A 26,615-nucleotide genomic window follows, 5' to 3' on the forward strand; every position below is an offset into this window, starting at 1 on the left:
GCATGGATTGTTGTTGCAATTCACAAATTCTCATATTGCTCATCTGATTCTTAAAACTCTTTAAAATGGTTTCAAGAACTTGACATTCAAAATTTAGCTTTCTATCAATATTTCGACCAATCTGGTTATTCCAAACTTATAAATGTTGCTCCATATCGACAAGTGACCCCAAGGTTGATGTGAGGTTGAGAGTCACATTATGACCTTAAATGCAACATAAACCGAAAGCTACAAGGGTTTCAATTGACTTACCTAGTTGAGTTGAATTGATGAAATCTGAGTATGTTATTCAGATGACATGATAACCCAAAACTATGCCATCATTTCACCAAAAGCAATTCAATTTTCTTGTAACACAACTTCTTGATCTTCCATTCTAAGAGAGCTTTTGTCTCTTTGACGACTACGTTCTTTTCATTTGTCCACAACCATGACAACAAAATCATACCACTTGTACATTTTGTGAGTAGATCATGAATAGATTGATATCCACAAAGTTTATTCGGTCTCAACAAAATTTAGCAAACGACTTGATAAAACAGTTTAGCTGGAGACTTGGTGCACATTTTAGTACGGTGTTGAAAGTTGAATTTAATGTGAAAAGTTTGCAACCAGAGATTGGAGCAAGTGTGACACATCATCATAATTAGGTATGTTTTCATACATGGAAGTGATCATAAAGGTGAACATTTAGAAATTTAGAGTCAAATAACTAAATTTAATGTATGTCGGTTTGATTTTTAGTTTTTTACCTTTAAAACTGCTGGTTTTTTATTTTAGTTTCGGTTTGGTCTTGATTTATAAAAAACCCAAAAAACAGAGAACCAAATTGGAATATCCAAACAATGTCCTTTCATACATATATTAGAAGATAATATAAATAATGTATTATAGTGTTCTTTTAAGAGTACGATGATGAAAATATGTTTATGTCGCATATAAAAACTAACACATGGTCTTGTTTGAGTTGAAGTTAACAAAATGTTAATTTGTATATGTGTCGTTTCCGATACATTTGCATTTTTTCATAAAAAATTTATACATTTTTTTATTAATAAATTTAGAAATGTGACTGATATATTTACAAAAAGTTCACATAGATTTAAACATAAAAAAATTGTTTAAAGCCAATACAGATTCAATTACAACCTTTCTGTAACTTAATTATAATTATTTAAGAACCTTAGGGAGGAGGGAGTCGTTCCCTCCCAACCCATCGAACCCACTGTCACATTAATTTTTGTCTATTCTTTTTCTTCATCTTTCGCAACTCACAACACATGAAAATCCTATCTTTTTGAACCCATTCAATTAAAAAAAATACAAAACAACTAAGGTACAAGTTTTAAAACACATGGTACAAAAGAAAATAAGAAGGAGAAAGTAGAGAGAGATGATGAAGTAGGTTAGTGAAACCAATCAACCCACTCGTTGAAGCGAGAGTGGTACCGCCAATAACTCTATTGCTAATTAAGATTTTACATTTGATTGTTTTGTATTTTTTTTTAATTGAGTGGGTTGAGTGAGTTCAAAAAGATAGAGTTTCCGTGTGCTGTGGGTTCAGAAAGATGAAGAAAAATAAAAGAGAAAAAATGATGTGACAATGAGTTTAGTGGGTTGGGAGGGAATGACTCCCTCCTCCCTTATTAGTATTATACATTTTTTTTTAAATTAGATATCTGAAAGAAAAATAATGACTTGATATTTTGAAACCACATGGCCAAGTCTATATGTTGAACGGAAGAAATAATATAGCAACTTATATTTACTACATAAACCATTAAAAACCTTTGTATATTAATATAAAAATACATATAACGGGATTCAAATTTAGGCCTGTGATATAGAGAAACGCAACTGAAATAAAAATATATTTAACAATATGAGATAATGTCACTGTAGCACAATGAAATTTTGTGATTTGTCCGACTATATGTTTTTATTATTTTTTTTAGCCTATTAGGTCATCTAACTTTTGTTGTACATGTCAATTAGGTCATTGTCGTTAGTTTTTAACCATTTCTCTATTAACTAGTTTTCTAAATTACACGAATGACCCCTGTGGTTTAAATTTCTTTCGTATTTAGTCGTTATCAACCATGTTTTAAATCACACGACTAAAACTACCACAATTCTGAAACACTAAAAAGTTTTATGTGTTGTTTGGTTCGCAGAATGTTGCTGAAGGAATTTGAATTGAAATTAGAAAAGGAATCTATCAGGAATTTGAATCCAATTTCATATGTTGTTTGGTTGGCAGGAAATAAAATTAGAATTAATTCCAGATTCTGTTTGGTTCAGAGGAAATGGAATTGGAATTTAGTTAAAATGACAGAATTGTCCTTTTTTATTACACCGTCAAAAATTATGTTTTTTTGTGTTTATACTTTTTTTTTGTCATTACTTGCCAATTAACATTTCATATATACATATTTAGATATCTAAAAATCCATGTTCTTTTACACATGTAAGTCTAGTTTCGAGACTTCACAAATTTTATTGTTATTTGCATAAAACAATCAAGCAGCTTCAATGAATTAATCCATGAAATTGCGATCCAAAAAGCATTAAACAAACCATCATCAGTATTATGTCTTCAATAACATTAAAGTAACACAATTTGCCATTTTACCATCTATCTTTCTATCATTATATCTAATCTCCATGAAAATATTATGAAGTAATTGTCTTCAATTTAATACAAATAAACCACTGAACTCCCATCCTTGCAACATTTGAATGTTCAACAACCCAGAACACCAATGTTTTCTTCCACAATGTTGAAATATTGATGATACATAGGATTAGGCAGTACTTAAGCTATAACTGCAAATCATAAATGATGGTGAGGATCAACATATTTACTTACCAGAATATTTAAAAATAGATTCAAACAAAAAACATATATGTCAAAAAATAGTTCAAAAGAAAAAACAAGTTGTGTGTGTTATGGTGCGTCTCTTTCCAGCAAATAAATCTAAAACATCATAATCAATTTTGACAGATGTTGCTGTGAATACAAAATAAATCAGTTCCATCAGGTATAAACCATCATGTTTTCTGTTTTACATGATCCAAATCGAGATTTCTCAAGAAATTAAGAGAGGGATAAAGAAAAAAGAACGAGAGTGAGAGACAACAAGATCGAGATTAAGAAAGAGATTTACCTGGCAGAAGACGAGTGCTTAGTTGAAGTCGGCTGCAATCTGATTTTGACGTAGAGATGGAGAATACATGAGATAGGGTTAAAATGGTTTTGTGAAACTAAAAGGGTATAATTGTACTTTTTCACTTTCCTATATGGTATGGAATTAATTCCCTCCTTTCTTTGAAGGAAAGTATTTTCCTCCATTTGATGGAATATTTGCTCATTTAGGAATCCTTTTCCTTTCCTTGATGTTGAACCAAATGCCGGAATCCAAAGGAATTGGATTCCTTTTCTCCCGAATTCCATTCAATTCCGACGAACCAAACACACTCTTAAGTTCTTGAAATTAGTTAGTACAGTCTTCCCCTGCCATTTGAGAGCATCTTTGGAATTGAAAGAAGGGGAGTGAGAGAAAAGTAATCTATTTCATTCTATTTTCTTCATATAGGGACCTAAGCAGTTAATATCGGTGATTTCCAGGTGGGATATTGGTTATCGGTACTTTTCAAAATAGCGGTGTCAAATATCGGTCCAAAATATCGGACCGCAAAAATCGGTGATATTTGCCAATATTTAACCGATATTTACCGATATTTCCAGGTGGGATATCGGTTAAGTAATTTTACTTGCTTTTTTTAGTGTTAAGTCATGGCGTTAAGTCTTATGGACTTTGTAATATCCGGATTCCCAGGTATCCTATTTTAAGTAATTATATTGCATTTTAGAGAGGGACTCGGCGAGTAGGCGCTCAGACTCGTCGAGTGGGATCACGCGTCTTTTGGTCTGATTTAATGAAGGACTCGGCGAGTCCATGCGTGGACTTGGCGAGTCCGTGCTGTTAAATGAAACCCTAAATCTCAGGGCCTGAGCCCTATTTAAGGACCTTTATAGCCACCATTTGCGGCTACCAGACCCTTGAGAGAAACCCTAGAAGTGCTTGGGCGTTGTGTGAGGGAAGAAGCCATTATTTGACCTTTGTGGGTTGGTTTTTGCAAGAAGAAGGTGGTTCCGGCTTAGAGGAGACCAAGGGGGTTTCATATCTGTGGATTTCAAGCAAAAGACATCATCCTTGAGGTAGCATATCGATCCTTTTCTGTTTTGTTAAAGAATCCATGGATCTAGGGTTTTCTATTGTAACACCGAAATTTCCAAAACTAAAATTTTCATTTAAATGCGCTTAATTCTTAAGACACTTTTCATAAAATCTCATTTTGTTTAAATTGAAAAACATTAATCCATAATCAATTAAATAATAATCCAGGATCCTCTAAACATAACTCTTCCTCTTGTGTGTACAATTGAGCCGGTGCCGTCCCATGATCCTGAGAAAAACCTAAAACACATAACACATAACATGGTAAGCACGAAGCTTAGTGAGCTCCCCAAAATACCACATACAACACATATTAGCCACTCGAGACTATAACTCTGTTGACCCTCTGGTCAATGTGTCTCAATGGGACCCTCCAGTCCCATAACTCTGTGGACCCTCTGGTCCTAAGCTCGTTGGACCCTCCGGTCCGGTCTGCTTGAGCCTTCCGGCCTCATGAATCGTTGGACCCTATGGTCCGGTCTATAAACTCCACATAACATAAGTCACAAAGACATAATGCATAGCATGTCACATACAACAGGATAACATAATACTCCATATAAGCACATAAGACCTTCCGGTCACACATAACTACCACTCAAGGTAAAGTATAGTGAGAAGACTCACCTGGAAGCAGAAAGCAGTTATCCTTACACTTGAATCTCAAACTCGCCACCGCCTAATACATAAGACAAATATCTCTAATTAGACCGACAATTTCTCTTTCCCTCTCAAATCGGGTAGTGGGTAAAAGACCATTTTACCCCTCTATGATCTCTATTACTTATGTTGACCAAAACCCCAAAGTCAACAGAAGTCAATCCAAGTCAAAGGTCAACTCTGACCAGACTCATCGAGTGCACAAGAGTGACTCAATCCTCAAAAGTCTCACTCAACTCGTCGAGTTAACCTTTCACTCGACGGGTTACCACTGGTCACGAATCGCGGGGCAACCCGACTCGACTCGTCGAGTCCCCATATGGACTCGACGAGTTCCCCCCATGGCAACACTGAAAAGACCTTCTGAGGTCAGATCTGTTTCTCTAACTTATAGATCTGACCTTCTTACACCCAATAATCACGTAAAGGTTCAATCTTTAAGCTCATGCAACACTCTTATGCCCTTAAATGAAGAAATAGCTCCTAAAATGGCAACCTAGATCCATAACCCCAAAGGGACTGCATAAAGTTGGAAGATTGGGACTCTCTGGACCTCTTAAGGTCCAGATCTAAAGCTTATACTGTTGGATAAGGTGTCTAAGTCCATAACTATTTCTGGTATGTACTTGACCCGACCCGGCATGGTCCATTTGGGTTGCATGGCACCATGCAATTGGATAAACTAAATGAGAGAAATAACGCTTGGAGATTATTAATATATTATAAGTTCTAATATATTAATAATATTATTTGATTAGTTTGATCAAGAATTAATTTAGAATTAATTAAGTGATCAAAAGATAACTAATTAAATATATGGGTTGATTAAGTAAATCATCCATATCTTGTATAGTGGGCTAAAAGGCTCCATGGATCATCAAGTTGGGTTCCACCCATAGGATGCTCCATGGATGCTCCATGGGAGTTACAAACCCATGGGTCATGGAAATGAAGAGTCATGACACATTAGGGTTTAACCCTAGATGTGTCAACACTATATAAGAAACATAATCTCCACCAAATCGGTTACACATATATGTGCAACAAAGAAAGAGAGGGCTTGGCCGATTTGGAGAAGTGAGTATTCTCTCATAAGTTCTTCCAAGAGTATTTGGTGTTGTGTGAAGCATTTGAGGCATCACCACTTGAGGTGCTAGGCTCACAAGGTTTCAAGGAACACAAGCAACAACAAGGTAAGTTATTCTATCTATACTTTATATTGAAATTGTTCCCCATGTATGCTAGATAGGAATATAACCTTGGAAATCAACTTTGCATGACAAATTAGACAAACATAGATCCAAGGTTATTAGGGTTGCATGTACACTTAGGAAGTGTTAGAATGCTCAAAACCCATAAGTGGTATCAGATCCTAGGCTTGTTTGTTCTTATTTGTGCTTAAAAGTTGAAAAACAGAATCGGAAATTTGCTGTCTGCGATCGGACTCGTCGAGTCTACAGGGGGGACTCGTCGAGTCCATGTGTATCTTCAACCAACTCGGCGAGTCATGTTCATGCACTCGGCGAGTAGGGTCGAATGAGTGCAGAATTTCGATTCAGTTGCTGGAAAATGAATTAGACACATTACCCTAAACTGTTTTAGTAAATATAAACTTGTTTTTGGTGGTGTAATGTTTTGCTAATTCATTTACAACAACTAGTTATCAAAATTACAAAGTTTTATGTAATTTTTGATTATGTTCATATTCATGTTCTTGTTCTTATGAAGTTTTAGATGATCATAGGAATTATTTGTAACCTATTTGGTAGTTTAATTCTTGATCATAATGTGTTTTAATGGAGTCCATAACTTATCCTTAAGTTATGGAAAACCAAGAGTCACACTTGAGTTAAAACCATTAAGAAAACACAAGAGTTATAAAAAGGAAGAGTCTTCATTTTATGACTCTATTAAACTCATAAGTTACAAGAAATGAAAAGTTTTGAAAGTTACAAAACTTGCCCTCAAGTTTTGGAACAAGTAAAGTTAAGATAAAACTTTAGTTCCAACCCCTAGAATTTTAAAAGTTAAAATTCAACCCTTATACTTATATTATGATAATTTAATAATTATATATATATGTATAAGAACAAGTCGTCTTACCGCTAGTACGCCTCATTCACGAAGCCGGTCTATAAGGTGGGTATAAGGTTGTTGCCTATAAAATGGTGACTTAATGGGTGTATATTCTCACCCACCGCTTGCTTGACTGGTGGAGGGTCGTTAGCCGAACGGGTAAGACAAGGACTTATAAATTCTCATTCAAAGTATGATGAATATATAAAGTAACTAAACATTTTATTAAATTCCCAATCTTAGTTACTTTAGGAAAAATGTGAATAAGGTGCTAATCCATGAAATTACACTTTACACTTTGTCTGAGTCGTTGGTGGAGCGTGTGTGGTTAACCGGCACACTAACTTGGACTTAACAAGGTAGGTAAAGGGTGACTTAAAAGTTTATTATAGTATCGGTGGAGCGTGTGTGGTTTACCGGCACATCGATTGAGTGATAAACTTTAAAGGTACCAAGTGATTTGCATGGTTACTTCACACCTCGTTTTGTGATCCTCGGCATCCCAGTCACAAAACCTGGAGGGCACTCCCGAGATCGAAACATGCCTTTGAAAAGTTCATTGGATCTCAAAGAATCTAGGAATTTCTAAAACCAATAAAAACTAAATATTTAATATTTCGGTTTTCGTGGTGGAAATTGGTGAATCGTCATTCACCTACCTTTCAAATATGGTATAGCTTAGATTACGGCATACCTCTTCTAAGTTATATTATATTGTGATTGGATCCTAGCCTTAATATTACATTTGGGTGTTTTATTAAGGACTCTCTTAAATCTAAACTAAACTTGTCCTTCTTTTCAGATGTCTTCAACTAATGCTTCTGGCTCGAATCCTAATGGCTCCTTTACTCTTATGAGTCTGTGTGGGAAAGTCACCTTTGATGGATCCAACTTCAATAAGTGGATCAGAAACATCAGGATGATTACCCGCTACGAGGACAAAGAATATGTCCTTGACAAGGAGCTTAAGGAAATTGACGAGTCCACTGCAACTCCCCAGGAGATCGCTGACTTTCATACTCATGAAAGAGATGCAACCAAGGTGGCTTGCATCATGTTAGCCACCATGACAGCTGAACTCCAAAAATCTTACGAAGACTTCTACCCTTATGAAATGCACCAAGATTTGATGGAAAGATACCATCAAAGTGCACGACAAGAGAGGTACGAAGTCATCTGCTCCATGATAACAACCATGATGAAGGACGGAGAGTCCGTCACGAGCCACATGCAGAAAATGCAAAGGTATGTGGATCGGTTGCTGAAGCTCAATGTGAACTTCCCTGAGGAGCTTGCAATAGATATCATTTTGCACTCCTTACCATCGTGCTATGATCAATTCCGCATGACATATCACATGAACAAGGAAGAAGTCACTCTCAGCAAACTTCAGGGACTTCTCAAGACCGCAGAAACAGGTCTTAAGGGGAAGTCGGTTGCTATCACTCCTACTCCAGAAACAAATCCGGTCTTGGCAATCGGGCAGAGTCGAGGGAGGAAGAGAAAGAGATCTTCAAAGGGTACCAAGGCTCGGACCCTTGATGGCTCTTCTTCAAGTGGAACCAAGAAAGGTTTCATTACTCCTTCTTCTGACCCAAAAGAGGCGGAATGCTTCTATTGCCACGAGAAAGCTCATTGGAAGCGGAACTGCCCAAAGTACCAGCAAGATGTAAAGGATGGGAAAGTCAAACCCAACCATGCAGGTATTTACACTATCATTTCTAATAACTCACCCCATTCGAAATCTTGGGTCCTTGATACAGGTTGCGGAATTCATATTTGCTGTGACTTGCAGGGACTAGGAAGAAGTGAGGATGTGGAGCAAGGAAGAATAAACTTAATCATGGGGAATAGGAAAGTTACACCTGTCACCAAGATTGGAGTTTATACTTTGTCGCTAAGTAGTGGGTTAAATATAGATTTGAATAAGTGTTGTTATTCGCCAGAAATGGCAAGAAATATTATTTCCTTTCATGCATTGTACAAACAAGGTTTCACCTTTTCATTTGATAATGAAGTTGGTTCGATTAATGCTTTCTTTAATAATGTTCTTTATTTTAAAGCATTACCTTGTGATGGTGTGTATGAAGCTGTATCTATTGTAGATAACTTAGGAAATAATGTTTTGTGTATTGATTCTAATAATAATAACTTGGATAAAGCATCGTTATGGCATTGTCGTCTTGGACATATAAGCAAGAAACGCATAGGCCAACTCCAAAAGTGTAACAGCCCAAAATCTCAAGTATTATTAAATTGCATTTTGGGGTGTTTTAAAGGGGAGACTCGGCGAGTTGGAGCCAGACTCGCCGAGTAGGGTCGCAGATTTGGTTGCGGGTTCGCGACTGGACTCGACGAGTCCAGGTATGGACTCGGCGAGTCGACGCTGTCCAGCGGAAACCCTAGCCGTTTCGTACTGGGTCGTATATAAGGGTTATTATGTCGTCACTTCACGTCTTTTGATCGATTTAGAGGAACCCAGGCGGCTGTGGTGGCTAGAGCAAGCTTGAAGGCCATTGGTGACCTTGAAGGAATTGTTGTGCAAGGAGGAGAGGGGTTTTAGCTAAAGGAACTGCAGGAAGTTCGAGTCCTGAAGTTTGGGGACATGGAAGGTGCATCATTCAGGTAATTACTCGGTTTATATTCTCCTGTGATTGATGTGTATATAGATTTAGGGTTATGGAACCCATTTGGAGTCTAGATGGATTGTTGTGTTGATATCCGATGTTTATAACCTTGTATTAGGACCCTTAGAGGTCCAGAAGGTCCCATGTTTGTATATTCGGGAATATATGTATCTCAGGAAGCAGTTCGATCGACTGCATGGCGTGGACTCGCCGAGTCGGATGAGCAGACTCGGCGAGTAGCTTGAAGATTTACTGGGACTCGCCGAGTTTGTTCTTCAGACTCGGCGAGTAGAGTCGGGGTGGCCCCGCGATTCTTCCACGAGGACCTCGTCGAGTCAAGAGGGATACTCGACGAGTAGAAAGGGAACATTCAGGAATTTGTGAGGACGACTAGACTCGCCGAGTCGCCAGGGTACTCGCCGAGTCCAGTCGAGATGGCCGTTGACCAGAGTTGACCGGTGTGATTTCTTAGGGTCAGTTAACATGGAAGATAGAGGTATTAATGAAGAGATATATGATGTTACAGGGAGCTTGTAGCTCGGAGGATCAAGTGCAAGGGATTTCAGGAGTTATTATCTTCCAGCATCCGCGAGGTGAGTTTTCTCACTATACTGTACCCGGAAGGGTTTGATTGTGTGACCGGAAGGTCAAGTATGTTATGTGTTATGTTTATATGCTATAAATGGAAAGTTAGCTGCTACGCGTGATATACATGTTTATATATGGGCCGGAAGGCAAAGTATTATGTGACAGAAAGGTCAGGTATGATATAGGATGTATGTGCTTTATGTGTTAGAGTATGTTACGGGCCGGAAGGCAGGTTGATATATGGTATATGTGTTTTATGTGTTGGAGTATTTGTGTTATGTGTTATATATGTGTATGGGCCGGAAGGCAATTATATTATGGGCCGGAAGACAATTATCTTATGGGCCGGAAGGCAATTATCTTATGGGCCGGAAGGCGATTATGTTACGGGCCGGAAGGCAATGTTATGTGGACCGAAAGGTCCGGGCCGGAAGGCAATGTCACGTGGACCGAAAGGTCCGGGCCGGAAGGCGTACGTGCGTAAGGTGTATATTGGGGAACTCACTAAGCTTCGTGCTTACGTTGTTTATGTTATGTTGTTTCAGGTTCTTACAGTAACACGGGATGGCAACGGTTCGATTGTACACACCGAAGAAAGAGTTATATTTTGGAGGATCCTGGTCTTCTATTATAATGAAACTGAAACTATGTTTTGTAATTCGAATGTGAATAAGATGTTAAACAAGTGTTTTAATATTAAATTGATTATTTAAAATGAAAAATTTTGTCTTAAAAATCACGGTGTTACAATTGGTATCAGAGCCTTGGTTTGAGGGATTCGGACGCGCCTACGGGTAAATCTGGACTCAAACTGAGGAAGTAAGAAAAAGTTTTCCAAATAAATGGTTTTCTAAAAGTGAATAAGAGTTCAAAGGGAAAGCAAGAAAGAGCAGTGTGTACAATCAGCCAGAGCCAAACGGTGATTTCCCAAAATACCCTTACTTTTGTGTTACGAAATATTTATTATGCACTTATGAGATATTATTGCATGTTAGAGACAGGCTAGGTATTTCATATCTTAGGACTAGAGTGGCCTGATTTGTGATGCCTTAGTCTAGGGTTTGTGGTTATATGTGCGTTATGCTTTTGTGTGTATGTGATGAGTGAGGGTATCTAGTTAGAACGCACGAGAGGTAGAGCTACAGAGTGCAGTGGTACTTCCGAGGATGAGCCGAGAAGGTGGAGCTATCATAGCTAGGGAGTCCTATGTATGCTTCGATGCTCGAATGCTGCTTGCTTCGTGCTTTGTGGAGTTCTCGATGATGGGAGACAGCTACTAAGTGAGTATGACGATACTCAGGAGGTAGATGTTTGGCATCATTAGGAGCTCTTCAGCAGCTGATAGCAAAGAAGTGGGAGGACGGAGGAAGGGGCTAGAGATTAAACCTAGCCAAGATGGGTGCGCGGGTAGAGTAGAGGATATCGCTGGGGAGCGAGCATGCAAGATGGGATTGGTGAAAAGAGCAGGTCGATCAGCTACTTAGGAACTTTGGGATGGTCCGTGTGGAAAGTATGGGTAGATGTGGCAGGTAGTATGGGCCCGTACTACTGAAAGCAGAGGACCCATACTTGATACAGGGAGCATTCTGAAGGTCCTAAGGAACAGATTGAGGAGTGATGTTATGGTTCGAATACGATACGTCGGAGCGGACTGCGGAGCGATGTTATGGTCCGGGTATCATACATCGGGACAGATTGAGGATGGATGTTGTGGTTCGAGCACCATACATCGGAGCGGATTACAGAGTGATGATATGGTTCGTGTACCATACGTCGGAACAGATTGAGGAGTAATACTATGGTTCAGGCACCATGCACCGAAGCAAATGGAGAAGGGATGTCATGGGATGAGTATCGTAGTTCGTAGTGGATGATGTTGGTGACTATCTTGTTATCCGGTTAGGATCGATGAGGTAGAGATCGGACGCTATGGGTTTTAGGCCTGTGAACCATGATTGAGGATGGAGAGGCGTTCCTTGAAGGGAAAGGCGAGTACCTATCGGAGTATGGTGGTAAGGAGTTACAGGGAGAGGAAATTTTGGTCTGAGTCAAGAAATCGGTCGATAGAGGAGAGGTCACCTTCTAGGTGGGTAGTGTCATTTATGTTCGTGTGCAAGACACGAGAGGTCTGGTGTTTCAGTTTTGGATTTGGGAGTACACCCTGCAGGTGGTTTTCGATAATGACTTCCCTCAGAGCATCAGGTAGCGGGTGTGCCGCGAGACAGTGATTTACCGTGAGCAGACAGTCAGTTGGGACTGAGGTAGTCGAGAACCACACCACACCTAATTGAGAAGGACAGGTTGTGTTATAGTGGTAGCAGTGAAGAGTTCAGTCGAGTTTTGTAGTGCAGAGAGTTTCGTCTATGTTGAGAGTGAGTCCCTGTTCTTGGGACAAATCCAGCGTTGGATATGGGTTGATGAGTTGAGCTGAGAGGAACGATGATTTTGCGGTGCAGTTTACGAGTCAAAGATGTTATCGAGCGGAGCAGATGCTTAGTGTTGGATTGGTATGGGATTTGGAACGATTAGAGACAGCCGTGATGAGGAGTTCTTGGGAGTTAACCAGAGGTTCAGAGTATAGAGGGTTGATTGACTTCATAAGGGGAGGGACTATTGGGCGTTGCATAGCACTTTCCGGGAGCAGGTACGACTTCGCTGGTGAAAGATAGTCGTGGATTGATGGTATGCTAATTAGTGGCGGTTCAAACCCTAGTGGGGGAGAACCGGGTGCGGTACGTAGAAAACAAGGAGTTAGCAAGGGTAGTTATAAACGGAGTATAGAGATATGCAGTAAGAAATCATGAGACCAGAGGTGTCGGTGATCGAGTTAAGGGGTCAGAGTGAGTTAATGCGGGAAGTACTTGAAGAGAGGAACGAACGTATTCATGACAGGTGATTGGTGTTGTTGCAAGAAGATAGAGAATGATTGGGCAGTCAACTTCTGGAGTCGGTATGCGTATCCTTGTTTGGATTTTGAGTGTCAGGAAAAAGGGATTTGGAGAATTATCAGCGTATTTCGTACGTTAACGTTATCTCGCATTCCAATCGAGAAATTAGATGCACCAAGGTGGTAAGGCGGGGAAAATATAGTTTTATTTATGGGGTGCAGGAGATCAATGGTGGTGGTAGTATTCTGGGATATTCGGGTATGATATCCTGATTTTGGAGTTATTCGGGAATCCCGAATTGAATCGACGTGTGGCATATCAAGTATCTGCGGGTTTAGTAGGAGTCTTCGAGAATGGGCATTCGGGGAGATTATTTGAGAGGGTGGATTTCGCAAGAGGGGCGTTTGTTATGTTGATTGCCTCCATAGTCTGTGGTGGATGTTCGAGTCGCAGTACTCACTAGTCAGAGGGTGTTGTGATACTGCGTGGAGTTGCAGTACTCACTGGGTGACAAGAGAATTTTTATGTTGGAATATTTTCGAGCAGCGTATGAGGTGGAAGAGTTTCGAGTTTGGGTAGCCCTGGTATTGAGTCTTTGGAGCTTGGATGTTGAGTCGGGGCGAGACGGGGGTCTTCGTCTCAGTCGGGAGATGCGGGGCGATACGCAAGGAAGAGGCACAGCAGAAACCAGAGATTAGAGTTGAGACGAACCTCGGTGGGATTGTATTTTCTCTCACGAGGAAAAGAAGATTTTGTGACTTACGTGTCACTGGGTCGGGGTAGTGGTCACGGGGAGAAAAGTCAGTGGAATAGTTGGATCGCGATATGGGTGACCGTTGGGGGCTCAGAGGTGGAGCCAAAGGTTGATCTGGTATTTAGCCTTGAAGAGGAATATGGAAAAAGGAGCTTATCATGATGACATCTGAGGACACTTTAGAGAGGGCGAATGATGCGGACGTTCGAAGACATGTTTCGGGCATGTGTATTAGTTGTCGGAGGAAGCCGCGGTACGTAATTACCATTGGTTGAGTTGTTCCATATTAACAGCCATCATTAGAGCAATAGTATGCCGCCCTTTGAGCTGTTGCATGGAAGGTGATGTCGGAATCTCGTTCGTTGAGGAAAGGTAATGCATGGACCCGAGAGTCCTTGCGAGCAGACCCGGAGCATGTGTGATACAGGGAGTAGAGGCAAGGTTGCCAAGCGGGTTTCACTAAGTAAGGGAAGGGAAAGGTATGTTGGGGCTAATGCAGCAAGGGTATGTGTTTGCAAGAAGAGAGCTCGTGAGAGTTGCTCTGAGAGTGAGAATGAGCCTCGCAGTCGTTCCGAAATGGATAGAGTGGGCTTTGGATCGGGGATCTGGTGATTCATGGTTTCCTAACCCTTATGGGTCGGATGATCGTTGAGAATTGGAGCAGAGTCGCGTCTTGGGAAATTCTCGGTTGCAGGAAGTGGTGGACAGTACAGCGGTCGTGTCTTGGGTCGACAGAGCAGATGCAACAGGTTAATCAGAGGTTGAAGATCATTTAGAGTTGACAGGAAGGTTGTGCAGACAGACGCCGTTACGAGCATGTGTTTCAGGTCGGCGACTTCGTATTCCTGACGGTCTCTCCCTGGGAAGGGGTGTTTCGATCCAGGAAGAGGGGTAAGTAGGGGCCTGGTATGTTGGGTCTTTGCGTGAAAGTGCAAAGGTAGGAAAAGTGGCCTACCGGTTGGAACTACCAACGGAATTAGGATGGATCCATGACACTTTTAGGTGTCGCAATTGAAGAGGTGTATAGCAGATGAGTCAGCAGTGGTTCTACTAGAGAACGATTAGGTGGATGCGAGCTTGTGTTACGCCGAGTGGCCAGTGGCCATCAGGGATCGGAAGATCAAGTTTCTGAGGAACAAGGAGGTACCTCTGGAATTGATTCAGTGACAACCTCGGAAGATATCGGAAGTGTTTAGGGAAGCCGAAACGTGTGATGCGGGAGCAGCATCCAGAACTATTTTCAGAGTGAGACTTCGAGGGCGAAGTCTAATTCTAGTGGGGGAGAATTGTAACAGCCCAAAATCTCAAGTATTATTAAATTGCATTTTGGGGTGTTTTAAAGGGGAGACTCGGCGAGTTGGAGCCAGACTCGCCGAGTAGGGTCGCAGATTTGGTTGCGGGTTCGCGACTGGACTCGACGAGTCCAGGTATGGACTCGGCGAGTCGACGCTGTCCAGCGGAAACCCTAGCCGTTTCGTACTGGGTCGTATATAAGGGTTATTATGTCGTCACTTCACGTCTTTTGATCGATTTAGAGGAACCCAGGCGGCTGTGGTGGCTAGAGCAAGCTTGAAGGCCATTGGTGACCTTGAAGGAATTGTTGTGCAAGGAGGAGAGGGGTTTTAGCTAAAGGAACTGCAGGAAGTTCGAGTCCTGAAGTTTGGGGACATGGAAGGTGCATCATTCAGGTAATAACTCGGTTTATATTCTCCTGTGATTGATGTGTATATAGATTTAGGGTTATGGAACCCATTTGGAGTCTAGATGGATTGTTGTGTTGATATCCGATGTTTATCACCTTGTATTAGGACCCTTAGAGGTCCAGAAGGTCCCATGTTTGTATATTCGGGAATATATGTATCTCAGGAAGCAGTTCGATCGACTGCATGGCGTGGACTCGCCGAGTCGGATGAGCAGACTCGGCGAGTAGCTTGAAGATTTACTGGGACTCGCCGAGTTTGTTCTTCAGACTCGGCGAGTAGAGTCGGGGTGGCCCCGCGATTCTTCCACGAGGACCTCGTCGAGTCAAGAGGGATACTCGACGAGTAGAAAGGGAACATTCAGGAATTTGTGAGGACGACTAGACTCGCCGAGTCGCCAGGGTACTCGCCGAGTCCAGTCGAGATGGCCGTTGACCAGAGTTGACCGGTGTGATTTCTTAGGGTCAGTTAACATGGAAGATAGAGGTATTAATGAAGAGATATATGATGTTACAGGGAGCTTGTAGCTCGGAGGATCAAGTGCAAGGGATTTCAGGAGTTATTATCTTCCAGCATCCGCGAGGTGAGTTTTCTCACTATACTGTACCCGGAAGGGTTTGATTGTGTGACCGGAAGGTCAAGTATGTTATGTGTTATGTTTATATGCTATAAATGGAAAGTTAGCTGCTACGCGTGATATACATGTTTATATATGGGCCGGAAGGCAAAGTATTATGTGACAGAAAGGTCAGGTATGATATAGGATGTATGTGCTTTATGTGTTAGAGTATGTTACGGGCCGGAAGGCAGGTTGATATATGGTATATGTGTTTTATGTGTTGGAGTATTTGTGTTATGTGTTATATATGTGTATGGGCCGGAAGGCAATTATATTATGGGCCGGAAGGCAATTATCTTATGGGCCGGAAGGCAATTATCTTATGGGCCGGAAGGCGATTATGTTACGGGCCGGAAGGCAATGTTATGTGGACCGAAAGGTCCGGGCCGGAAGGCAATGTCACGTGGACCGAAAGGTCCGGGCCGGAAGGCGTACGTGCGTAAGGTGTATATTGGGGAACTCACTAAGCTTCGTGCTTACGTTGTTTATGTTATGTTGTTTCAGGTTCTTACAGTAACACGGGATGGCAACGGTTCGATTGTACACACCGAAGAAAGAGTTATATTTTGGAGGATCCTGGTCTTCTATTATAATGAAACTGAAACTATGTTTTGTAATTCGAATGTGAATAAGATGTTAAACAAGTGTTTTAATATTAAATTGATTATTTAAAATGAAAAATTTTGTCTTAAAAATCACGGTGTTACAAAAAGGATGGAGTCTTGGAGTCGTTTGACCTAAAGTCAAATGATAGTTGCGAATCATGCTTACTTGGAAAAATGACAAAGTCACCCTTCACAGGCTCATGTGAAAGAGGTGAAGGTTTGTTGGACCTTATACACACGGATGTGTGTGGACCATTCAAACATGCCACAAGAGATGCTAATCGTTATTATTTGACTTTTACCGATGATTACAGTAGATATGGATATGTCTACTTAATCAAGCATAAGTCAGAGACTTTCGAGAAGTTTAAGGAATTTAAACAGGAAGTCGATAATCAATTGGGCAGGAACATTAAGATGCTTCGATCCGATCGAGGTGGTGAGTATCTTAGTTCAGAGTTCCTCGACTATCTAAAGGAATGTGGGATTGTCTCACAATTGACACCTCCCAGGACACCGCAGTTGAATGGTGTGGCTGAGAGGCGTAATCGAACCTTGTTGGACATGGTTCGTTCCATGATGAGTCGAGCTTCGCTACCAATATCATTCTGGGGGTATGCCTTAGAGACTGCCGCCCATATCCTTAATCTAGTCCCTACAAAGAAAGTTGCCAAAACTCCTCACGAGATGTGGACTGGTAAAGTACCTAAACTAGACCACATCAAGATTTGGGGCTGCGAGGCTTTCGTGAGACGCGAGACTCATGATAAGCTCGAACCCCGAAGCGAGAGGTGTATTTTCATCGGCTACCCACAGCATTCCTTTGGTTACCTCTTCTACAGACCTAGTGACAACGTGGTCTTTGTAGCAAGAAGAGGAGTCTTTCGAGAGAGAGAGTTTATAAGCCAAGGAGACAGTGGGAGGCAAGTTGATCTTGAAGAAATTCAAGAGTCAAGTGGTGAAGGAACTTCAAACTCTAGCCCTCAACTTGAGGAGGAAACTCCTGTTGAGCCAATTGACGAATCTGTACCTCTGAGGCGTTCCACGAGAGTTAGGAGTGCACCTGAGCATTACTATGGATTCCATATTACTGCAGAAGGTGAGACACTTATTAGTGATGAGACACTAGTAAGTCAAGATGACCCTAACAGCTACGAGGAAGCCATGGCAGGCCCGGAGTCTGCTAAATGGAAAGAGGCTATGGATAGCGAGATACAATCCATGTATGACAATCAAGTTTGGAACTTGGTTGAGAATGTACCAGGTCGAAAGACTGTAGGGTGCAAATGGGTCTTCAAGAAGAAGACCGACATGGATGGTAAAGTACACACTTATAAGGCTAGACTGGTTGCAAAGGGCTTCTCTCAAATTCCTGGAGTGGACTATGATGAGACCTTTTCTCCGGTAGCCAAGATTAAGTCTATTCGGGTTCTGTTAGCCATAGCCGCATTTCATGACTATGAAATTTGGCAAATGGATGTCAAAACCGCTTTCCTTAATGGAAAGTTGGCTGAAGATGTTTACATGAGTCAGCCAGAGGGTTTTGTCAGTAACGAGTACCCTAATAGAGTGTGTAAGCTTGAGAAATCCATTTATGGATTAAAGCAAGCACCTCGCAGATGGAATCTTTGCTTTGATGAAAAGGTCAAGGAATTTGGCTTTTCTAGGAGTGAAGATGAATCTTGTGTATATGTCAAGGCTAGTGGGAGTATAGTTAGCTTTTTGGTATTGTATGTGGATGACATACTACTCATAGGAAACAACATTCCAACCTTGCAGAAAGTAAAGTCCTGGCTTGGAAAGTGTTTCGCTATGAAGGACCTTGGTGAAGCTGCCTATATTTTAGGGATAAGAATCTTGAGAGATCGGAGTAAAAGACTAATTGGACTTAGTCAAAGTACCTACTTGGAGAAGATTCTGAAGAGATTCAGAATGCAAGACTCCAAGAAAGGAGAGTTACCCATCCAGAGTAGCGCCAAGCTGAGTAAGACACAAAGCCCTAGCACTGAGGTTGAGATAGCAGAAATGAGTCGATTACCTTATGCTTCGGCTGTAGGTTCGATCATGTATGCTATGACGTGTACTCGACCTGATGTAGCCTTTGCCTTGAGCATGGTTAGCAGGTTTCAGGGGAACCCTGGCAAGGCACACTGGATTGCGGTAAAGAATATTCTCAAGTACCTGCGAAGGACTAAGGACTGGGTCCTTACCCTCGGTGGGAGTGATGACTTGAGAGTTGTAGGGTATAGTGATGCTAGCTTCCAGACTGATAGGGATAACTTCCGCTCTCAGTCGGGCTGGGTCTTTACCCTAAATGGAGGAGCAAATTTCTTGGAAGAGTTCCAAGCAAGAGACAGTGGCAGATTCTACTTGTGAATCAGAGTATATTGCAGCTAGCGAAGCAGCAAAGGAGGCGTTATGGCTGAGAAACTTCATTGGAGACCTTGGAGTTGTACCAGCTATTAAAGAGCCGATGGAAATTTTTTGTGATAGTGAAAGTGCTGTTGCCTTAGCCAAGGAACCAAGGGATCACGGGAGATCCAGACACATCGACAGAAAATACCATTTCATCAGACATCGGATCGAAGAAGGACTCCTCGTGGCAAAGAGGGTATCATCAGATGAGAATCCGGCAGATCCCCTCACGAAGGGACTGACTCGGGTTAAGCATCTCCAGCATGCTCGGAGCATAGGGCTGAAGGATGATATTAGATTTAGTAGTTAGATAATCTTGAAATTTGTAAAGTGTAATTGACATTTGATGATGAATAAAAGTGTTTATTTATGAGTAAAGTGTTACTATCTCTTGTCGATCGTTTACTATATTTCTTTTGCATGTTTTGACTTCCAGAATAATTTTGTTTGGTTTAACATATTATTCAAACCTCCACAGTCGGTCATATGTCGGAAGTAGGTATGAATCAAGACTGTCATGTTTGGTTGTAGAGGTCTGGGACAAGGCTACAACAATCATGAGTGCTCATAAGTTCTGAGCATTGGACTCAACCCACGCTCACTGGAATCACTTCATGGAATTCTATCTCGAGTGATCGTGAGACGGTAATATCATATAAGTCTTTAAACCTAGAGATATGATTTGTTACTTACGAGTTGGTTATGCATTGATTGTACGAAAAACGCATTGGTAACTCGATGTTATAAAATCGTGCTCTTATGTGTAATTCAATGAGTAGTAGAACAAACATATGAGTCGAAGTTTATCTGTTCCTTCTTGGATTAGAAGCTGATATCTGGGCCCCTCGATGATTTTGTTTTGACCCATGTACCGGGCCAGGTCAGAACTAGATTGATGTGTTCAATAAAGTTCTTTGTCAAACAAATCGGAAATCGGGAAACAAATGTTGGACAATAAGTAATACATTGTTCCATGTATTTGTCCGACTGATATCTAGAACAGAGGATTATATGATCACTTATCTTAAATGGCGTACCATCGTCTTCTCAAGTTTCGAGAAACCTTGTAAAGAGCTACGATTGCCGATCGGTTCCTGAAGTCATACTTGCAGTAATAGTTACTAGACTTATCCAAGTGGGAGACTGTTGGATAAGGTGTCTAAGTCCATAACTATTTCTGGTATGTACTTGACCCGACCCGGCATGGTCCATTTGGGTTGCATGGCACCATGCAATTGGATAAACTAAATGAGAGAAATAACGCTTGGAGATTATTAATATATTATAAGTTCTAATATATTAATAATATTATTTGATTAGTTTGATCAAGAATTAATTTAGAATTAATTAAGTGATCAAAAGATAACTAATTAAATATATGGGTTGATTAAGTAAATCATCCATATCTTGTATAGTGGGCTAAAAGGCTCCATGGATCATCAAGTTGGGTTCCACCCATAGGATGCTCCATGGATGCTCCATGGGAGTTACAAACCCATGGGTCATGGAAATGAAGAGTCATGACACATTAGGGTTTAACCCTAGATGTGTCAACACTATATAAGAAACATAATCTCCACCAAATCGGTTACACATATATGTGCAACAAAGAAAGAGAGGGCTTGGCCGATTTGGAGAAGTGAGTATTCTCTCATAAGTTCTTCCAAGAGTATTTGGTGTTGTGTGAAGCATTTGAGGCATCACCACTTGAGGTGCTAGGCTCACAAGGTTTCAAGGAACACAAGCAACAACAAGGTAAGTTATTCTATCTATACTTTATGTTGAAATTGTTCCCCATGTATGCTAGATAGGAATATAACCTTGGAAATCAACTTTGCATGACAAATTAGACAAACATAGATCCAAGGTTATTAGGGTTGCATGTACACTTAGGAAGTGTTAGAATGCTCAAAACCCATCATATACCACATTGGGATCTCGTATGCATCTTATACTATCCAAGAAAGGGTAAAGAAAACCCTAGCTTCAAGGATTTCTACACAAAACAGAAGGAAGGGGTGAAATACTACCTCAAAGTAGAGATCCTTGCTTGGATGTCTCAGAATAACAACCTCCATTGGTCCTTCAAGCTGAATCCCTTCACTTCATTTGAAAAACCACACCAAAATTACTTGATTTCATCACAAGAACTCTTCCTTGGCTTCAATGGCGATTTAGGGTTTCTTACAGGAGATATGAGGCGCACCCAAGGTCACAAGTTCCTTTAAATAGGCTCCGACCCCGGAACTTAGGGTTTCCTCAGCCCAGTACCTACTCGGCGAGTCCATCCTAGGACTCGTCGAGTCCGCTCATTAAATCCACGCGGCAAATCTCGACTCGACTTGGCGAGTTGGTCTCTCAACTCGTCGAGTCCCTCCTCAAATCTCAAGATTATCATACCCAATAATGTCCCTGCAAATCTGGATGTTACATCTATACCCTTTATTGGGTTGATTTGTTGGGAATATAGTCCCTTATCATGTTTAGACTTCAGATCTGGACCCATAGTGGTCCAGAGAACGTTATCCATCTTGCTTTATGATGAGTTATGGAAGAAATGGACTTAGGATGTTGTATTTGAGTATGAGCATGGCAGCAACTCGTCGAGTCCATAAGTGGACTCGACGAGTCGAGTCAGGGTTGCCCCGCGATTCGTGACGGGTGTAACCCATCGAGTGGAATGATGACTCGACGAGTCAAGAGAAGCTAAAAGGATTTAGAAGACCCGCATGGACTCGCCGAGTCGCCCATGTGCACTCGACGAGTCGGGTCAAAGTTTGACCATTGACTTTCGTTGACTTTAGGGTTCTGGTCAAGACTGATTCAGGAGAGTTCAGGGAAGGGTAGAATGGCCTTCTACCCAATTTGTAGAGATGAGATCATGAGAGAATATTGATCAGGATGTTATTTGAATGATAGGAAGAGGCCTAGTCGGGATGTCGAGCACGAGGGATTATCCGACTTCATTGAGGTGAGTCTTCTCACTATACTGTACCTGGAAGGGTACCTATGTGTGACCGGAAGGTCTAGTATGCTATGATGTGTATGCTATATGAGGTTATGTGAGATGTGTGACCGGGAGGTCTTATATGATATGAGATGTATGTGCTATATGAGGTTACGTGATATGTATGTTATGTATGGTAAGGACCAGAAGGTCAAAATGATATGGGACGGAAGGTCAAGGGGTTATGGGCCGGAAGGTCAATACGGGTAGGACCGGAAGGTCTACCGGGATTCGGGACGGAAGTCCCCTGAGACATATGGATCGGAAGATCCTATAGAGTTATGGCTTGGAAAGGCGTATGTGTGGTATGTGGTATTTGGGGAACTTACTAAGCATTTATGCTTACAGTTGTTATGATATGCTAGCGAGGAACGCGGGAAGGCGCCGGCATGATACGTACACACTTATGGAGTTTATGTTATTGAGATTCTGGGAACATGTTTTGTTATGACACAGTGATACATTATGTTTTGTGATTATCATGTGAATGAAAAATTGTTTTGAAAATTTACGTCGTTACAAGTTGGTATCAGAGCCTTGGTTTGAGGGATTTGGATGCACCTTCGGGCGTATCTGAACTCAAACTGAGGATTTTAGAAAGTTGTTCATAAAATAAACAATTTTTCTAAGAAAGTAAAAGTTTTTGAAAAAAGCAGAAGGAAGCAGTGTGTACGATCAACCAGCGCCCGAACGGTGAATTCCCAAAATACCCTTACATTATGTGTTATGAGATATGTTATGATATGATATGCATGCTAAAGTTGGCTAGGTATTCATAATAGGACTAGAGTGGCCTGATTTTGTGATGCCTTAGCCTAGGAAGGATTTTGCTGCTATGCGATGCTTGAGAGCGAGTAGGTAGCAACGGGGAGCTGATGCGAGGTTTACCGAAGGGTAGCCTATGCCAGTGAGATATAGAGTACCTGTGATTTGGGATCCAAGGAGGAGACTTAGGGTGAATACTGATGCGGTGTGGACGGTAGTATAGGGCCCGTACTACCGAAGACACCAGAGCAGTGTGCACTCTAAGTAAGAATCCTTTGGGTACTAAGGAACAAGTAGGGTTGAGTTATCGAGTGATAGTATGGTTGAGCGAGTCTCTGACATCATTATGTTGGGACACGCCACAGACCTGAGGTGAGCGGTGTGAGTGACGAGGGGCTTTGTCAGATGATCCACGATGAGGTGGCAGCGGCGATTCGAGCCGAGATTCCGGAGATGTTTGGGTCTATCAAGACCACATTGATTGAGACTTTTGATGAGCAAAATGCAGCGGTGACTGAGGCTGCGGCTGCTGCAGCTACTGCAGCTGTGGCTGCTGCCAGGACCCAAGGAGGTGACTCGTTGTTGTTTCGGGAGTTCAGCAACACAAAGCCACCCGAGTTTGATTGGAAGCAGGATCCGATCGCTGCGATGAGATGGATTGCTGATATCGAGGGATGCTTCTATATGTGTTCATGTCCGGAGCATTTGAGGGTATGGTTCGCGCTGAACTAGCTTCGCTTGGGAGCGAAGGACTGGTGGAAGTTCGTGACGGCGAGCTTCACGGTTGCAGAGATTTCAGAGGTGACCTGGGAGAGGTTCACCACCATGTTCAGAGATGAGTATGTTCCCCCCGGTGGAGAGGGAACGGTTGATTCAGGAGTTCTTGACCCTTAAGCAGGGTACTGATTCTGTTACTGTGGTTACCAGGAAGTTTCATGAGAGGGCGATGTTCTGCCCTGAGCAGGTATCTACCGAGCAGGCATGCATGAGCCGGTATTTGGGCATTTTGAAGAGGGATATTCGGGAGTTCGTATCGAACTCGACTTACCGGACACTTGCTGAGCTTCAGGCAAATGCCCGGAAGAGGGAGATTGAGTTGGAGACTCAGGCTAGGGAGGAGGCTGAGTCTCAGATGATGGATCGGCGGCTGGCACAGTCTCAGCCGGCAGCCAAGTGGGCCAAGCCTGCCGATACGAGATCTGGAGGCCAGAAGGGTCGCACTTGTGGGAAGTACGGCAAGGGACATGATGGAGTCTGTCGATCGGGTGCTTGCTACAAATGTGGCAAGTAGGGGCATATCGCCAAGGATTTCCCCAAGGGATTTATGGTTTGCTTTCATTGCAAGTGGCCATTGGAAGGCCGAGTGTCTGCAGTTACATCAGGGATCAGCACATGGATCTGCACCTACTGCTAGAGTTACCGAGGTTCGGCCAGTGAAGGCCAAGGCACCGAAAGCTCGCGGGAGAGCTTTCCAGTTGACAGCGGAGGAGGTCCGTGCAACTCCCAAAGTTGTGGCTAGTATGTATTCTTTATATATGTGGAGTTGAGATATTGTGCTTATATGATGATATGCGTAGGTACTTTTCTTGTGAGTTCTGTACCTGCCTTAGCGTTATTTGACTCGGGTGTGAGTTGATCGTTTGTGTCGATAGCATTTAGTCGGCACATCAGCAGCAAACGAGAGGCATTGAGTCGACCTCTGCGAGTTTCCATAGCTGACAAGAGAGCGGTGTATGCTACGGAGGTGATACGAGGATGTGTACTCAAGATCTTCGGTGTTGAGTTCCCGATAGATTAGGTTCCGATAGCGATGGGGGACGTGTGTGTCATAGTGGGCATGGATTGGTTGAGCCGATTTGGAGCTGTGATAGACTGCAAGCAATAGTTGGTGACAATACGAGACTCTAGTGGGGGAGTACTTACGGTGTACGACGAGGGTACCCAATGTGGGTCAGCGTTTTGTTTGGCTGCTAGAGCGAGACAGAGTTTACAGCAGGGCTGCAGTGGGTTTGTAGCCTATGTGATGGACACACGAGAGGCCGCTAGGAGGCCAAGTTCGGTGGATGACGTTGCGATAGTGCGTGAGTTCCTGGATGTTTTTCCCGAGGAGTTGCCGGGTGTGCCTCCCGAGAGGCAGGTAGAGTTCCGCATTGACTTGGTTCCGGGGGAAGCACTTATCGCCAAGGCGCCTTATCTTCTTGCACCACCAGAGATGCAGGAGTTATCCTCGCAGCTTCAGGAGCTGCTGGGGAAGGGGTTTATTCAACCAAGTAGCTCTTCATGGGGAGCGCCGATCCTTTTTGTCAAGAAAAAGGATGCTTCACACCGGATGTGTATTGATTACCGGGAGTTGAACAAGTTGACGGTCAAGAACCGTTATCCATTACCAAGGATCGACGATTTGTTCGATCAGTTGCAGGGAGCGTCTTGGTTCTCCAAGATTGATCTGAGGTATGGATAGCATCAGATGAGAGTGCGCGATGAGGATATCCAGAAGACGGCGTTCAGGACTCATTATGGACATTACGAGTTTGTAGTGATGCCTTTTGGGCTCACCAATGCACCAACAGTGTTCATGGATCTCATGAACAGGGTGTGTAGACCGATGTTGGATCGTTCGGTGATCGTGTTCATCGACGATATACTAGTGTATTCGAGATCTAGAGAGCAGCACGAGGAGCATCTAAGAGAGATTCTCGAGGTATTGAGGGCGGAGAGGCTCTATGCCAAATTCTCCAAGTGCAATTTCTGGTTACGGGAGGTCCAGTTCTTGGGACATCTCGTCAACCAGGATGGGATTTTGGTCGATCCGGCCAAGATTGAGGCGGTTATGATGTCACACCCCGAAAACCGAAGGCGGAAACATTTCCGGGGTTGAATCCACGTTGAGTATCAAATCCAATGCGCATAGTAAGTAAAGTAAACAACCATTACATTACATATATAAAAAGTTAATTTACATTTGTTTCAAAAGTAAAGTTGTACATTGTTATACATATGTATATAAACAAAAGCAAGACGTGTCTTGAACGCGCTCTATCTTCGCCAAAAGGAGTCATCGGGTACCTGTCTAATACGAACCTGAGAATACAAGCTGTTTGAAAATCAGCATAATGCTGGTGAGTTCATAAGCGGTTTTGTTTTGTGAAAAATGTACAAGTTCCTTTCCGTTTTCTGAAAATGTTACACACCAAGAAAATCCCATATTTTCTTAAAAGTTGGTTATTAAATCCTAAAATGTGATGTAAGGATGTTCACTGAATACATGTTTACCTTTGTGAAATGTAAAGTTATCTAGTTTGTTACACTTTTCTGATTATGTACAAATGTTCCCCAGGAAAATCCCACATTTTCCTGAATGTTGGTTACCGAATGTGAAAGATGTATACTGAAATCTGATTATCCTTGTGAAATGTATTTGTTTTAACATGTATATAAAACTAATATTTACAAAGTAAATTAATTATTTTATTCATTATTACTATTAAGTAAATCTCTATTATCCTAATTGCGAGTTCCATAACCATACGATAGACTAGATATGACAATAAGTAGTCCACATCACCTTATGACCTTCGTCACCCTTGAACCATTTCGGTTCGGCTGTAGCTAGCAGCCAGGTGTGGGGTAGTCAGCCCCGTATAGATCTATACACTCAAGTCACGCTCCC

The 26,615-nt window shown here is 42.0% G+C and overlaps 1 long non-coding RNA gene across 1 annotated transcript; it reads right to left on the reverse strand.

Annotated features, from left to right (window-relative positions):
* Positions 1–2,563: 2,563 nt before the first annotated feature.
* On the reverse strand, positions 2,564–3,377 carry LOC145028890 (uncharacterized). The gene is made up of 2 exons (XR_013676240.1): positions 3,168–3,377; positions 2,564–2,826 (listed from the first exon to the last, which is right to left on the reverse strand). It is a non-coding gene; the product is annotated as an uncharacterized LOC145028890 (long non-coding RNA).
* Positions 3,378–26,615: the final 23,238 nt, after the last annotated feature.

The sequence above is a fragment of the Lactuca saligna genome, chromosome 2 (genome assembly GCF_052625555.1).
Source record: "Lactuca saligna cultivar CGN05327 chromosome 2, ASM5262555v1, whole genome shotgun sequence".
In the NCBI taxonomy this organism is placed as follows: Eukaryota; Viridiplantae; Streptophyta; class Magnoliopsida; order Asterales; family Asteraceae; genus Lactuca; species Lactuca saligna.